The 17,413-nt window shown below is 33.6% G+C and overlaps 1 pseudogene across 1 annotated transcript in view; it reads right to left on the reverse strand.

The window, feature by feature from the left end:
• Positions 1-280: 280 nt before the first annotated feature.
• The window catches only part of LOC143243930 (G1/S-specific cyclin-D2-like), a 54,371-nt pseudogene continuing 37,238 nt past the window's right edge, over positions 281-17,413 (reverse strand). The window contains 2 exon segments of the transcript XR_013024816.1: positions 281-2,919; positions 5,920-6,068. The product of XR_013024816.1 is annotated as a G1/S-specific cyclin-D2-like (transcript).

Genomic DNA, 17,413 nt, shown 5'->3' on the forward strand with positions numbered 1-17,413 from the left:
TTATCCTTAAGAATCGACTCGAGTGATGAAAATATAGAATAACCTATATTTATTGACTAAGTATGTGTTTGTTTGTTTATTTTAGGGAAAAGTAATATCTGGCTATCTGCCGCATCCCTCGAGGAGAATCGAACTGCCATTTCTTGCGTTGTACTGAATCGAATTTTGAAATAACACTTCAAAATTAACAATATTCAGTCTTATATAAAGAGCGCGATTAAAATTACTCACAAACATATAATTTACTAGGTTACAGACATGCAACAAAAAATTAAACACGTTTTTTTTTTAAATTAAAAGCAACATTTATTCAGCATAAAGTAATAACAGTAATAATAAAAACAAAACTACAACACAAACAAAATTAAAACTGAAAGCTAAACTTTAAAACATTGGAGTGATAATTACGAGTTACCACGAACAGCCTAACCATACTAAATAAGTCTGATAAAGGTCTGCCAATCAAGAATTAAGCTCAGACAATCGTTGTTCTCTTCTCACATATCCAGGCTAGAAGAGTGGGGACAGTGAAATATAGCTAGATTAAGTACTGAATTGTGCTAGTTTTAAAGTGAGAGATGTAAATAAAATAAATAGGGCATTTGGAAAAAAAAAAAAAAAACTCATGTGGGAGGCGTGTATAATAATAAACAGATAATATGTTACACCAGATATTTTTATAGTAACTATTCCTGAGAGCTGTATATGCATACTGAGGTTAAGGTATCGCGTATGCCCTTACACAACCGTCGCGCTATGTTATACTCTGCTTCCCTGAATCAGTGGAGCGAAAAAACAAGAAAGGATAAGCAAAAGAAATAACAATTACTGTGATTACTAATCTTGAAAAATGTGTTTGTTTTGAAAGTAATTATTCAACTAAGACAGATTTCATTCTTTCATGAATTACCTGAGGTTTTCATTGTTGTTTTTCAAATAATTTTACTCATCTATTAAAGTAAATTAATTTCAATTCAACCTTATGCTATTAAGAGCGACACCTTCTGTTTTATGAGTGAAATAGCAAATTGTGGCCTTGTCCAAACTATTTCTAAACTGTTTGGTATTTAAATATATGTGATATGATATATAAATAACGTTTCATTCAGTCTCTTGCCCCTCGTCGACTATCTCATCTGATGAGTTCTGGTATTGAACGAAAAGCTTCCTAGGCAACGACCTATGAGATACAAAATACAGATCTGAAATGATATTTTATGAACCTCTCGTTTTGAACCACAATGGTCAAATTGCGAGTAGTGTGAAAACAAAAGGAAATCTGTTCTTAACTCGATTTTTATAATATATGTGTGTGAACAGAAAAGAATTGTTAAGTCACGTGGTTGCGCAAGTGAGAGGAAGTTAATGCTATAAAACGTTATATAAATATATGTACCCTCATAAAGATCGTCTTGTAGCTGAAAATAGCAATTTTGCACAGACGGCGAGAAGTTTGTTTCAAACAACTCTCAATAAAGTAAACTTGTATAAAGACTAGAATGATAACTCTTTAATACATATGATTTCCAATCATATTAATGCGCTGATATTTCGGAGAACTTTGAAAACAATTCGTTACGTTCAAAGGTTCTTTGACAATTGGAAGGCATGTTATACGTCAGCAAAAAAATAGTACCTACTGAAATATATTGACTATTGTTATTTTGACTAAATTAACACCCTAAAAAAACAAATAAAAACAACTCAGTGGTGTCTACCGTAACCATGTTAACATACTTTGCAAAGAAACAAATAATGACATTTTGTTTGGATATTCAAATACACTGTCGTGCTTTCGAAATCACGTTTCGTTAATTGCATTCAAAATATGACGATAGAACACGAAGCTTTCAATCATATGATAACTTCATTTTCTTCCTGTAGGAGGACTCTAACGATCCCACAGTAGCCTTCGTCACTAAATGGTTGCAAAATCGGTAAAATAAGTTCGTAATTTACTACAATAATTCTTATTATGGCCACCATTAGTTTCAAATCACAATCAAACACTTTTATAAACACCGTATAGAACCAATTTTGGAATTAAGTACAGCTCTATGTCCTTACGAAAGCGCCCGGTACAAATCAAAATATCACACATCATCAAAGGTTAACCAGTTGGAAGTCTCTGGATGCGTCGTAATTCTTTAATACGCATTAAGAATGTACCCATAGTTATTCCTATCATTAACTTCCACTTCTATTTTTTTATCTCAACGTCCAACTCTTCTTCTAATGTTAATCACATTAATATACACTAGTTCGATTAAAATACCTTTGTTTCAAAATAACAACAGCTGTACCCGTTACTAGCTGAAGAATGGGCAAATAATTATGCAAAAGTCGGTCCTGCAGAAATTCAATCGTACGCTGTAGATGCTCAACTGTACAAAAGAGAGACATATACAGAAAAATTTAGTTCTTAGATAAGATGCTAAAATTTAAGTGTATAAAAACATTAAAGCCCCACGTTAACTATACTGATTTGAAAGAGGAAATATAGAAATTCCTAATATGTAATTTCAGGTTTTTCTTCGTTTTTTTTTTTTTCTTTTCTTGAAAGCTAAGTGGTTAAAAACGTCCCTTTCAACTCAAGCTCTTGTGACTAGCAACATAGGTACAGCATTGTTAGTACAGATGGCAGCACCATAGGTGTCTAAGTTGTGACTTTTTCAGCATTGACAATTCCTTGCATTTAATAGTTATATGACGAAATAAACGAGTTGACTAAAAATGAACATCCTGAACGTCAGTTGGTGTTTCTGGTTTATTGTCTGCTGGCTTTAATCCACTACTGTCCGCCATCTTGTCATTGTTACTCCCATTTCCATTAAGAGACACTATAGATGGCGCTTGTGTAGAAGATATATCTGCAGCAATCATCTCTTCAATCTGTTCTGAACAGTGACGTAGACAGTCCTGAAAAAAAAAGTCATGAATAGAGCGCAACAACCTCGAAATATTAACAAATAAAGACTTTGTGATAAATATTTTATTTCAATTATAAATATGAATTATAAGTCCTTTTTACATTAAACTGTCTATTTGTTTAATCATATTTTCATATACGAATTTAGTAATGATTGATCATAGAAGTAATTAAAAAGATAATTTTCTACAAAAAATTCCAACGCTATGGCGAAGGGGTGAAAAAAGGTGAAATAAGTCTTAAAAAAAGAAAGAAAAAAAAGGAATGTGGAAGAAGACATAATTTAACACTTCCTTTAGGATAAAAGGATAAGCCCCTGTATCCTTGCACTTCCTTTTTACGGAGATGTCTACAATAAAATCTCCGCGGAGCCACCGACAGTTCACAGAGTTCATTACTAACAAAAAAACTGACGACACAAAAACAAAACACAGTTGTTGCTAGGCGCTAACATTAGTTCACTCGGATTGATGAAACACCTTAAAAGAGAACACGATATGATTGACTGACTGGAATAAGGCACAAAACTATACAATGGGCTATCTGTGCTCTGCCCTCCACGGGTATCAAAACCCAATTTTAGCGGTGTAAGTTCGCGGACGTACCACTGTGCCACTTGGAGGCGAACATAACTTGAAAAGTAACACGAATAAAATCCGTCCACGAAACGACGGGCCACTATAATAAAAAAGTTAATGACTTGGAAATATTAAAGCTAACCTCACTTGGAAAGTTTTAACTTAGGCTTGTGACCAACAGTAAATATATTGTCTTTAACCTTTAAATTGAGTTGGTTCCAACTATGCAAAGAAAGGTCGAGGTTATTATAACAGTGTCTGCTGTTTTCTGCGAAGAACTGATCATTTACTTGTAAACGACCGAAATCTTGTGCTTTGATAAAAACTATAATAATATAGGGGTTTCTTGGTTTCCTTTTGTGAAAGTTAGACCAATAAGAGAAAAACTCTACTTGCAGAAGAAATAGGTGTAGAGAGATAGAAAACATAATAATGGCTTGATCTCGTTCTAATAAACCTGTTGAACAAGCTCACACCATGTGACTATAGCGGTAAACGACAGGGTCAATATTCGATAGGTATTTGTAAAGATCCAAGGCCAGCAAGATGATGACAACATCTTATTTGAAAATCCACGAGACAGGTTAGTTAGTACATGTTCTTAAACAAAAATAATAATAACTCGTCGACGAGAATTTCTCCAGAGGTATTAAAGTAAGCAACAAAAACAGTAACAACCTGCCAAAATGGTTTAACTATTCTTCAGTTAACTAACTACAGAGGTTTAGGAAGGTCGTTTGAACACGTACGCGTTTATTCGGAAGGTCGTTTGAACCTGCATGTGTGTGGAAGAGAAGCTGAAGAGGACATGTGATGTTGAAGTGCTAGAACGATTGACCATCAAAGGGGGGCAGGGTAGAGTTAAACCTCTATTTTCCATCTTTTATATCAACAATGTGATGACGAGAGTGCACGAAGGATGGAACGTGTGATCACGCCTATACATGGTTCCTTTTATGTGACTTTGACTTAGGGTTAAAAAACGTGAGACCTCAATGACTAAGTGTGGCGAAAACAGATACAGAAGAAAGGGTCAATGGGAAACAATTACTACTAAGACGTGATGCACGAATAAATAGTTTCGACTTTGATCCACAAAAGAAACCCCCGTGCTACATCCCATTTTTGCCCTTCATATACAACTCTGTCTTCAATCTCAGGATTTGACCACTCCTTCTGGAGCTTATGGTGATAAAAGAAGTCTTTGATAATCTACACATACAAATAATTATTTGAAAGTAGTCCCTTGAAAAAAGAAAAGTTCAACGAGTTACACAATATTTGTATCCATAATTTTTTTCAGAACAAATTTAGAATATAAGTAAAATAAACACAGTTTGAAAACCGTTGTCAGTTCAAAGTTTTTTATCAATATAAAATTGAAATAAAAACTAAGGGACTTAGAATATCCTCCAATCAAGAAAAATAAATAAATTAAAGCTTCGTCAATTTAGATATACGTTTGAACTTGGTTTACTTTTTTGACGCCACTCTGTTATGACTTTGTCCTTTAAAACCAGTATTATTGGTCCGCGATTTTTAAAAAATTTTCAGCAGAAATTGAAAAGCTTGAAAACCCATAAAAGTATATAATGTATATTTGTCGTTTAAAGTATTTTGAATATTTATATACATCTTACATCTCCATGGTAAACGCATTGAAGTTTTATCTCCATTTGAGAAATACTCGATTGAGTAAGTAATGAATTCCGTAATAATTTTCACAAGTCTTGATGTTTTATTCAAGGCAAAAGTTTAAAGTTTCATAAGGTTTATAAAACACCTGATAAAGTATTGGTATTTTAAGTCTGAACGGCACCTTATGTGCAGGATAGAGATCTCCAGAGCTCAGGTATAGTTGTCCCTAATTTGAAACTACTAATCCGAAAGAAAGGAAGCCAGTCAACAGCACCCGCCGCCACAAAGACTTTTTCCAGCTCTTTCAAGTTAGTGACTGTTATTTTTTTATAATGTTTCCTGGAGACAAGATGGAAAACAGTGTGTCGTCATCACCCACCGCCAACTCCTGGGCAACTCTTTTACCAACGAATAGTTGGATTGACCATACACATTATAACACCTCCACTGCTGAAAGGGCGAGTATGTTTGGTGTGACGGGGAATCGAATCCGTAACCCTTAGATTACGAGTCGAGCACCCTAACAACCTGACCTTGCAAGGCCGTCTCTGGCAAGTTTTATTTTCTGTAACATATAATATACAGCAATAATTACAAATCACATGTTTCAGTAAAGTATCACAGATTCTTTAATTTTTAAAATTATGTTCACAGTGCTTACAAGTTAAGCATTAAAATCTTTCTCCTATGCCGTAATTCAAATTTGTTTTATCAATTGTTTGATAATTATTACACTACTAATTACACTACTACACTTCATAATTGCTTTCTTACAATTTCGATGCCTGTGATGAGATGAAGCCTCGTCAGCAGTTCTCCGGATGACGCCCACAATTCACCATTGAGTCTGTGTAGTCCTTGCACAGCTGCCCCAACACTAGCCGCAGCAACCATTGAAGGGGGATACATCGAAAACTTGAACTCTAGGATTAAGCAACAATTCAAATACAGTTCTCAAGTCATTATTGTTTTTCGTTTTTGTTTTTTTTGCTGGAGAGTTAAAATAACATAGGATGATTAAAAACATAGTTTTCAATAAATGTAGCTTCTTTTTTCCTTAACCGATTTTCAATACATTATTGAAACTGTCTACCTGAAATCATTCTTTATAGTCAGGTAATTTTTTCTCGAAAAAAACCCAGCTAAAACTATAAACAAATAGCGGATAGAATTATTTATTTACGTTGGTTAATTACGAGTTTTATTCATATCAATAAATGTTTTCTTTGTTTGTTCTAAAGCAAAGCCACACTAGGTTATCTGCTGTGTTCACTGCGGTGAATCGATTCCGAATTTAGGCGTTATAAATTCATAATTTTTAACGATGTTCTACCGGGGCCCGATAAATGTTTTATACCAGAAGGAATATGTTTTTCTTAGAGCAAAGTCACGTTTGCTTATCTGCTGTGTCCGCCGAGGAAAATTGAACCTTTGATTTTAGCGTTGTAAATTTCGTTTATATCAAAAAATTGTTTTTTCAAAATCAAGCGGAATTGCCCAATGTACAATGATAAAAAAGTATTAAAGACAAAAATGATCAATATCAACCAATGTTTGAACTGTACATTGGTAAAGGATATTATGTGTTTAAACTGGTAAAGGATATTATGTGTTTAAACTGGTAAAGGATATTATGTGTTTAAACTGGTAAAGGATATTATGTGTTTAAACTGGTAAAAGATATTATGTGTTTAAACTGGTAAAGGACATGTAAATTGGTAAAGGACATTATGTGTTTAAACTGGTAAAGGATATTATGTGTTTAAACTGGTAAGGATATTATGTGGTAAAAGATATTATGTGTTTAAACTGGTAAAGGACATTATGTGTTTAAATTGGTAAAGGACATTATGTGTGTAAATTGGTAAAGGACATTATGTGTTTAAATTGGTAAAGGATATTATGTGTTTAAACTGGTAAAGTTAACTGATGTCCTTTTGTGTTGTATATGGATATCATATACCCATGAAATCATGAAAACTCGATTTATATTTGACAAAGCTTATAATTCTTATAGTTCAAAACAAATATTCGAGAACAAAGCCATCTGCTGTACGTACTCAAAAACAGTATGACCACGAGTATGAAACAACATGAACCTTTTCAGAACATCTTAAAGTTATCACATCCACGTCTGAAAACTTTGCGATCAGAAAAAAAAAAAAAGTGAATTGATATAAGAGACCACGCTTGTGTGAAGGTCTAACCACTTTACTTTATATGGTATATTATTAAAATAAATTGCTTCGATAAACCCTTTAACACTGTTTGATCAAAATAATAGCATTTAATTACAAACATGTCACAGGAAACGCCCAATGAGTGGTTTCATCTCAAATGTATTCTTTTTTTTTCCTTCTAGAGTCTTTTCACAGTGTACTGCTCGCATTTTGTTTGTTATGAATTTAAGAATTATGTTATGTTACACATATCGATTTTAAATACACTATTTATAAGAAATTATGCCTAATTAAATTTTTAGCTTTGTAAGAATTCACATTAATGCCAATGCTAAAAAATACATGAAATGTGTAGGCTTGACAGAAATGTGATTGACCAATGGTGATGACCAAAAATTGGTGAATGATATGGAAATTAGACGCCAACGTAAAATTTAAAATTAATATTCACTTTAAAATATATTAGATAAAAATAACCGATAACCTTAAATATGGTGTACACAATGCGTAGTTGTACAATGCAAGTCATGTTTAATACGATACCAGAAACTAATATTAATTTATCATGAAATAACGACGGATCAGCGATAAGCTCGTAAATTTACAACGCTAAAATCCGAAGTTCAGTTCCCAGCGGGTACAAAGCACAAATAGCCCATCGCATAGCTTTGCACTGAAAACAAAATAAATACACAAAGAAAATGGATAAATCGTGATTCATCCCTCCTTCTTCCTAGTAAAACACAAATAAAAACTGCACGTACAAAAGGATTTAAAAACCATACCAAAATAGGTTTTAATTATCTTTTAGAGTGAATAAACGAAACAACTATGATATCAAGATAGTCCTTCAAATTGTATTTTTATTTGCTAAACGTTTCGGCTATACACCTTGCACGTGATCATTTCCATCATTAGAAAGTAATCCTTTAGGGTGTTGGAAACGAAACAGAAGGTTTTAGTTTGTTGCTTTTCTGTTACGATGTCACCGGAAAAAGACAGTTCATACAGGTGGACACTTGTGGGCACTTAGTACTTACTCGCCACCGGCTTGGAAAACGTGCGAAAAGAAAAATAGGTCATACCTGTTTCAGACCGGCCAAGCTGCATTCCAGACAAGAGTTTGACACCAGTCTCTATATTTTACCTATTATTTCCTGCACGCAGAAAGGTTTAGAGCATTTTCAGGTTTCACTCATTGCTAATGAAGGGGAAGCTGCCTTGCTGTTACTAAGGCGGCAAGGTCATGGACAAGTAAGCATCGTTTGTGAACTGTAAGATTAACTTTCCCGGATCTCGCGTTTTAGGAAAATGTTTAGCCTAAAGTCAATGTTTTTTTTTTCTTCTTCTTACATTACAGGCTTAGCGAAAAGTTTTCCTTCTTAAAAATATCATAAAAGTTTCCAGAAAAGAGAACTTAAGGGCTCGAAAATTTTAATTTGGGACAACCCTAGATAAAACAGTTGCTTCTGTAATTGTTTAATTTAAAAACTTACACTGTGATAGAAAATTTAAAAATAACTTCAAAAAACAATAAGATGTTCATAAGTTAGTCTTTATACTTAACAGAAATGAATAACTGAGGAATGTCAGTGTCTAGGCAGCAATTTTGAACAATAGAAAACCTTCTAGACCAGTTTCTCATATAAAACTTTGCATAAGTTTAGAGTTCGATTTCTCGATTCGAAAAAATGCAATTAAATTGATAGTTTTTATTGATTAAAGTATTTCTAAAGCAAAGCTACTTTTCTCAGAACGATTCCATTTTGGCTCTGATTTGGACTGTAAGAATTATTTACATATTTGTGACATCTACGACCTCTGCGCACTAAGTAGAAAACAACAATAAATGTTCTTTCAACTATTTTTGGTAAATTTCACTCGTTGAGATATGATCAATAATATCTAAGTTTATCAATCACTAAACGATTTAAGACAGTGAAAGTGGCTACAATGATAACAAGAAAGTATCTGATTCTCACTATTCCTTCTGTTTTTCAGTGGTTCCACCATATTGTTTGGACTTTATACAAATATCACATATTCTAACTTTGCATTTGCAACTGTATATATGGCTATCATATATTCTTCCACTGTATTTTGACTAGTTTAGCGCAGGAAACAAGCCTTCTATAAGTAAATTTTTTTGTGATAAAGCAATGGAATTTCATTAAAATTTTCACAGAAACGGAAAAAAGAAAGTATTCAAATGAACATGTCTCCGCAAGAGATGAACACCAAAGTTATGTTGTTCAAAAGCTTTAATACTAGTTATCGTCGAGAGACACGTTTAGCGCTTTCTCTTCTTTGACTGAAGCCGAAACATCTACTAATACTTTAAAATTAACTCTCAGTTTTAGGGTTAACGGCCCTATTGAATTATTAAAGCATTCTTTATGTGAAACACCAAATCCGGTTCTTTTCTAGTACAATGGAAATGCAAATAGTGAAGAAGAATTTCCGATAAAACTTTATTTTAAAAAAAACAACTGAAAGTGGCTGGGCGTAGCTGAAGGGTTAACAAATCATATGCAAACTGCTCAATGCTTTGGGGCTGCAAGTGTACTATAAGACTGGAGATCAAATCCCACTATTCAGTCATAAAATAGTTGCCTAAGAGTTGGTTTTGGAAGCCTTTGACTAGTTTCCTTCCCTAGCTTTAGTTTAGCATTTCAAGGTTAAGGATAGCTCTACGCAGAGAGTTCTTGAGTAGCTCTGTGAAACGCTCTAAGCAATCTTTTATGGAAGACACAAATTGTCAAAGTTCGCGTATATTTAAATTATCACCCAATAACAAACATATTTTATGTGTATAAAAGGAAATGTAATGATAGTTGAATCTCCACAGTATAACTAAAAGTTCGTAACTGATTTTACAGGAAACTATATCTATTATGTATATACTGAGTGTATTACTGATATTCTAACAATATGCGATACCCCTCCACAGAGGTCTGCAATGAGCTTGGGGAATTATGATAAAATTCTAGGATTAATTTCCTTGCCGAGTTTATGTTCTATGACAAAAAGCAAAAATGTCTAAAATGAAATAAAAGCTTCAATGTAGTTACGTTTTGGTCATAAGTCTTCAGAAACGTGATTTAAATTTTTTTCAAAGCTATTTATATGTATACTCAAATTTTTAAGTTCACTACTGCCAACAGGTTTTACAAGAGACAACCTGGATATGTCTCATTTTTGAGGTTAAGATAAGCGAGATTTTTGCTAGAGGACGTTTGAAAATCTCCTTGACTTAAACACGTTTTATACGAATGTAAAGCTAATTCAGTGCTCATGAAGAGAGCGACACCTGTAGGCTGTATATATTGAATCAATCGGCAACACCCGCATGTTAAGGCTTACTCATGCAAAGTAAAATAAATAATTGTACCGCCTTTATATGCGAATACTTAGTTATATTACCTGTTTTGTAGCATTCCTTTAAATACCTATAGCCTCTTATCACTGTGTACAAATCCTACACATATACTTATTCAAATACACAATGAGTATTTGGGATTTCCCCGTTGAAATTATTATGCAGAGATTACTTAACGCTATATTTACGTAGAAATGGCACAGTCAAACTGTGGACAATTTTTCTTTTCATCTATTCCTGTATACGATGTCTACAAGTCCCACTTAAAACAGTAAAGAAACTAACTCCAAATACCTCAAGGGTCATCCATGGCTGACCACTTGACAAAATCAGATTACCAGATTTTCCAGCGGGAAATCCCTTTTGGGGCTACTTGTAACAAGACTCTCGGTTATTTGTTTGACTAAATTTAACGTTTATGAAAAACACAATTATCTAAACTTAACAAATTATCCATGACTGTAACTTGCGAAGTCTGCTCACTGTAGACAAACTTTCAGATAAACCCTTTGTTAGGAGACAGTTATGTAAGTAGTGTTATTAGTGTGTGTACGTCATGTACTTTTCATACAATGTTACATATCACGTATCATGCTACAACTAACTTAAAACGTTTTTGTTCTGTTCCTTTACATTGTGTTTGAGTATTAAAAGTTTGTGACTTTTTTTCTCTGACTTTCATTTCCGACCACCGATGACAAACTTTAAGATAAAACACTCTGGTAATAGGGAATGATGACTTATACCTCGAGCAGACAAACTTTAAGATAAAACACTGTAGTAATAGGGAATAATGACTATTATTCCTCGAGCAGTCAAACTTCAAGATAAAACACTCTGGTAACAGAGAATGATGACTTATACCTCGAGCAGACAAACTTTAAGATAAAACACTGTAGTAATAGGGAATAATGACTTATACCTCGAGCAGACAAACTTCGAGATAAAACACTGTGGTAACAGAGAATGATGACTTATACCTCGAGCAGACAAACTTTAAGATAAAACACTGTAGTAATAGGGAATAATGACTTATACCTCGAGCAGACAAACTTCGAGATAAAACACTGTAGTAACAGAGAATGATGACTTATACCTCGAGCAGACAAACTTTAAGATAAAACACTGTAGTAATAGGGAATAATGACTTATACCTCGAGCAGACAAACTTCGAGATAAAACACTGTAGTAACAGAGAATGATGACTTATACTTCGAGCAGATTGATTCTGTTTATATGAAGCTTTGGTTAAGATGAGAAAAATGTGACTAGTTTTGTTGGTAATTTTGGGCTACAAAATCTGCAGAAGCATTGTGTTATCTATTTGTGAAATACTTGTAACAAATTCAACATATTCTTAGTTGACAGGAACGACCTCTTTTAACTGATGGCCTCAGGCAACAAATGTTTATAATAATAATATTCTTATTAATACAATGTAACACATTCAAATAACATCCCACGAAGCTTGAAGTTTATTCTCAGGAAGGATATTATTTATAATTAAATTAAATTGAACTTGATGACATAATGTTTATAAAACACAATAAGTTACAGTATAATACATATTAGGTTTGAATATCTTTAATTATACATCATTTTTATGTTACTAGTCAGTCTTTTTTATCAATTTTTTTAAACATTAACATATGTTTTAACACATTAAATTTTTGGAATTGTATTAAATAAACTTGGTACTTGATAATTTATTTTATTCGTGGATGTTTTGTTAATTCATGTACCTTATACTTTTCCCTTTGGTGTGTGTGTGTTTTTCTTATAGCAAAGCCACATCGAGCTATTTGCTGAGGCCACCGAGGGGAATCGAACGGCTGATTTTAGTGTTCTAACTCCGTAGACGTATCGCTGTATCAATGGGGAATTTTTCTGTGGTTTGTTTCTTCGGAATTAAACACAAAGCTACACAGTGGGTTATCTGTGCTCTGCCCACCACTGGTACAGAAACCCAGTTTTTAGCGCTGTGAGTCTGCAGACATAACACTCTGCCGCTGGGAGCCGTGAATTGTAATAATCTAACTTTTCTTGTCTTGTAAACAATGAGTAACAGAAATTAGATCTACAATAAGACAGGCAGGAAAGTTAAAATATAAATATAGGTTATTTCAGAACTGTTAAGCACTGCAAGACATGGAATACTTGAGAGATATACAGAGTCTAATTTTGTGATTTGTTTATTTATTTTTGTTTTATATTCAAAATTACGTACAACCAAAGTTCAGACTGTGGAAGACGAGCCGTACCTTGCAGCTTTACATACTAATTTAAGCCTTGCAACACTAATGCAAACAATAGCCATGTAAACAGTCTAATTGCAAGAACTCATGGGTCTAGGACGTAGATCCTGTGGTTGCACTGGTAATCAATTGCTTGTGTATGTTTCAAATATCAGTAAGCTTATATAACTTTTCAAGAAATACGTATGTATTTAACTGTCAATGGACAATTTTCGTCATTTCCGGTTAACATATGTAATCCTCTTTCGGCATATCATACATTACTGGGTACGAAGCCAATAGATAAATACACCAAATGTAAAGTTAACTATGTTCAGCGTTTTTGTTATGAACAATAATAATAAAAATGTAATATTCAAGAAGAAAATTTCCAATCTTTGAGGATGTTAAACAATCCACAGATTCCTCCGTCTACTTGCAGTTATTTTATATTTTGACTTCCAAATCCACGTAGCTTCTACTCACTCTCTATAGTAATATCAGTGCTTTTTATTTTGCGACAACCTCCGTGATTGCGAAATAAGTGTGCCTTTAACTTCCTTGTTGGAAGCAAGCGCGGTACTCTAGGTGGCTTGAAGTAAGTCTGAGAGCTTTACACACTAGAAATCGGGTTTCGATACCCGCGACTGAAAGAGCACAGAGAGCCCATTGTACTTAACACCAGAGAAAAAAAACACACGAGGTTTTGAGGCCCACGATTTGTAGATATTGCACACTTGGATATCGCTAACTGATATGGTGTAGGTTCGTGTTGTAATAAATTATGTATTTGGAGAATGTACCAGCAAGATTAATTCGTTTTCCTACCGGATGTCACAATATCTGCTGGAACAGATAGATCATTCTAAGGTGTTGATTTAAGATATCTTTCCACTTAACTCCGTAATACACTGATAAAGGCAAGTATTTGATTATACGTCAGACTAAGGTAAAGGTACCTAGACTGATTTAACTTTAAAATATCAATGAAAATAAGCTCTACTTTGTCTCTAGCTGAAGAAAACGTGTTTTAACACAAATAAAGTTAGAACAAAGACCATTCATTCTATCCCTCCATTCATCTATTTGTTTATGTGTTTATTTATGTGTTTGCTAGTAATGTACTGTGTCCGGCAAAGCCAGGTGGTTAAGGCACTCGACTCGCAATCTGAGGGTCGCGGGTTCAAACCTCCGTCAAACCAAACATGCTCGCCCTTTTAGCCGTGGGGGCATTATAATGTGACGCTCAATCTCACTATTCGTTGGTAAAAGAGTAGCCCAATAGTTAGTGGTGGGTGTTGATGACCAGCTGGTCTTCCTTCTAGTCTTACACTGCTAAATTATGGACGATCAGAGAAGACAGTTCTCGTGTTGCTTTGCGCAAAAGCCAAAACCAAGCTATTTGGGACTATAAAAATAATTTCAAGCAACAATCTTTCTCTATGATAAAGCGAGTAAAAAAGAAGGAAATTGACAATTCAAGCTAAAATACAAGTTTTGTGAAACAACCAACATGTTAGAAGGTTTACTCCCTATTATTTAATGAGTTAAGAATTCACCTTACCATGCAACTAAGACCTATTTGAATTTAATGGATTTTTATGTTTTAATGAAAAGTCGTCCAACAAGGTATACGTACTGTGTAGATCGAGCCACGGATTCTAATATTAAAAGGCCTGAGTTACCGAGGGTCGATTATATGATTGATGAAGGGTGTGTATTTTCTAAACACTGTAATTTAGAATTTTTTGTTGGAATACTAAAACAAAATCAATAATACAGGTTTCGAAACTTTAAACATTCAAAATATAAATATTTTAAGGGAAAAATGATTTCCGCAAATTTTCTTGCAAATGCAGATTGGTCTAAAATAAATAAGTTATTATGATAATGTGCAGTAGTTACAACAGATGGCGCTACAACAATCCAAGTGAGTGATGCTGTCGATGCTCGTCAATTATATTTCCGCAGAGGAAAAAATTATATTCCAAAAGAATTTCGGATATGAAATAATAAAACCAACATATACGTCAAAAATATACAAAAATAATAAGAGTTAGTTTAATATTATAGTGAATAGACTGAACTAACTTCAAAATATTTATTTGTTTGAATGCAAAGCTACACAATAGGCTATCTGCGCTCTGTTCACCACAAAGAATCGAACACCGTATTTTTGCATTATAGGTCCATAAAGTTACCGCCGACCAGATAGGATTAACTTAACGTATATTTACCATGGGGAATATAAATTAAAAATATAACGGCCATTTTTTTCGTTTTTTTAATCTTCCTGGATTATTTTTATATACATCATGTCTTTAATCACACATTCATTAAACACCAAGTTGTTATTTAACCGATATTCATTGATTTTTTTGTTTACCTGACCGTATAATTTTTCTTTTTCAAACAGACCAGGATTTATCAGTCCGACATATAGTGTCTGCAAGAAAGCGTAGCTTAAGTGGCGTGCGTGAAAATGATAGAATAAGAAAAATTAAAACAGATAACATGAAAATTACTGCAAATGTTTTGCGGGTTACGGCGAGTACACAAGTATAATATTCAAATCATTAACGACGTGTAGTTGCTACAAAAACCACCAATAACATATTATTTATAAGTTTATGATTCAGATAGGTCATTGGGTTACATAAATTAAAATAATAAATGGCTGATAATCCATATAGGTATGATAGTGCTGTAGGTTGCCTGTCCGTATAACCATTTCGCCCTCTATAGATGGAGCTTCACAAAATTTAGTGTGGGGATTAACTGGGTCAATAGGAATATACACAAACATTTTTAGTTTTGCGGGTTTTATTGGCATTTTTGCGTTTTTACCACTACTTTGCCCTTTTTTGATGAATATTAATCAAATTTATCATAAAGATTTGTTGGGTCTGTGCAGAGATACATCCAATTTGTGGTTTGACATTTTGCGTTTAGCAGTTTTATGTACAATCACATATGACCTTTCATTAATCGTGAATTTACATAATTTCCGTCCAGGAGACGGGTATTCTAAATAGCTGTAAAATAATTAAATGCACAAAGTTGAGCCTACATGAGCGTATATAATTCAAGAGTCGGAAAACTATTAGAACAATACCACTACAGATAAGATATTACTAAGTCCCCCACTTCCTGTATTTACCCTCTAACGTTCTGTTAGAAGTCGGCTTAAGCCATCTACCTTAAGTACTGGATTTATTTTTTTTTAAACCAATTATTTTAAAACAAGGTATCTTCTGTGTATAGGTCGACAAGAAAAGTGTAAAATTCTTATTCCAAAACATATATAAACTCCATCTAGTGTCAACAACTGAGAACTAAGTAACGTAACAATGATATTCCACAATATATTCAAACTCCTTCTAGCGTCAACAGCTGGGAACGTAACATGCTATGTTAGAGTTCTGTCATCTAAGAACATGATAATTGCACTAGCGAGAAAAGTCAAAATGTTGATACCGATTTGTGGTATTTTCAAATAATTTCAAGCCATGTTACAAAGAAGTTATACGACCTGTATCTTATTAATATTTGACTTTTCTGTTTGTATTTTAGTTTTAAAAATTTCCCACAGAGCTACAGAAGAGATATATGCGCATTTTTGCCCGTAATTTTGAACTTATGATCAGCTAGTAAACAGCATCCACGGTCAATTTTAGGGTTACTCTTATAAGAGCAAGTAATGTGATTCGATCATCTCCTCTTTTACATCAAGTACATGGTGCCAAGAAGCAGGGAGCGTTTTTGTTTGTTTGTTCGTTTTATTGTTGTTTTTTTCTCTGAAAAGAGGCCGCACACCATGAACCTTCGAATTCACAATGCGGACAAGTTAACCACTGTTATTATTGGCGCTCGACACTTCTGGTCTGAGTGATTTCTATTCTAAAACAAATACATTTTACGTAAAATGTCGGAGTATATTATCATTACAAGACACAGTGCAAAGAAAATTGCTTAATCCAGTTGAAACTTCATAAAGTTTTAAATTGAAATGAAGATTCATAACGCGTTCTAGAACACGTGACTCTTCCACTTGATTAGTGAAGATTAATCAGTATCACATTGGTTATTCAAAGTCCAACAAACTGTTCTTGCCGTTTCGTTCTGGTGAAGGTTTCACACACACCCCCTCTCCGATTCAATTCAAAGAACTGTCCGTTATTGTACAGAATAGATACGATGCTTCCCTCCTAAACACATTGCTAGAATAGTAATGTATAAGCTTTTTATATGGATATGATATCTTTAGTAAACATTCATTGAATATACATATATATATCTTTAGTTAGCATCACTTGACGCTATAAAGGATTTTGTTATTGTTGTTTGAAGTTAAGCACAAAGCTACACAATAGATTGTCTGTGCTATGTCCACCACGAATGTCAAAACCCAATATCTAGAGTTGTAAGTCCGATGTGTCACTGGGGAGGAACTGCTATAAACGAAACGTAGTCCA

The sequence above is a fragment of the Tachypleus tridentatus genome, chromosome 2 (assembly GCF_004210375.1).
Source record: "Tachypleus tridentatus isolate NWPU-2018 chromosome 2, ASM421037v1, whole genome shotgun sequence".
NCBI lineage: Eukaryota > Metazoa > Arthropoda > Merostomata > Xiphosura > Limulidae > Tachypleus > Tachypleus tridentatus.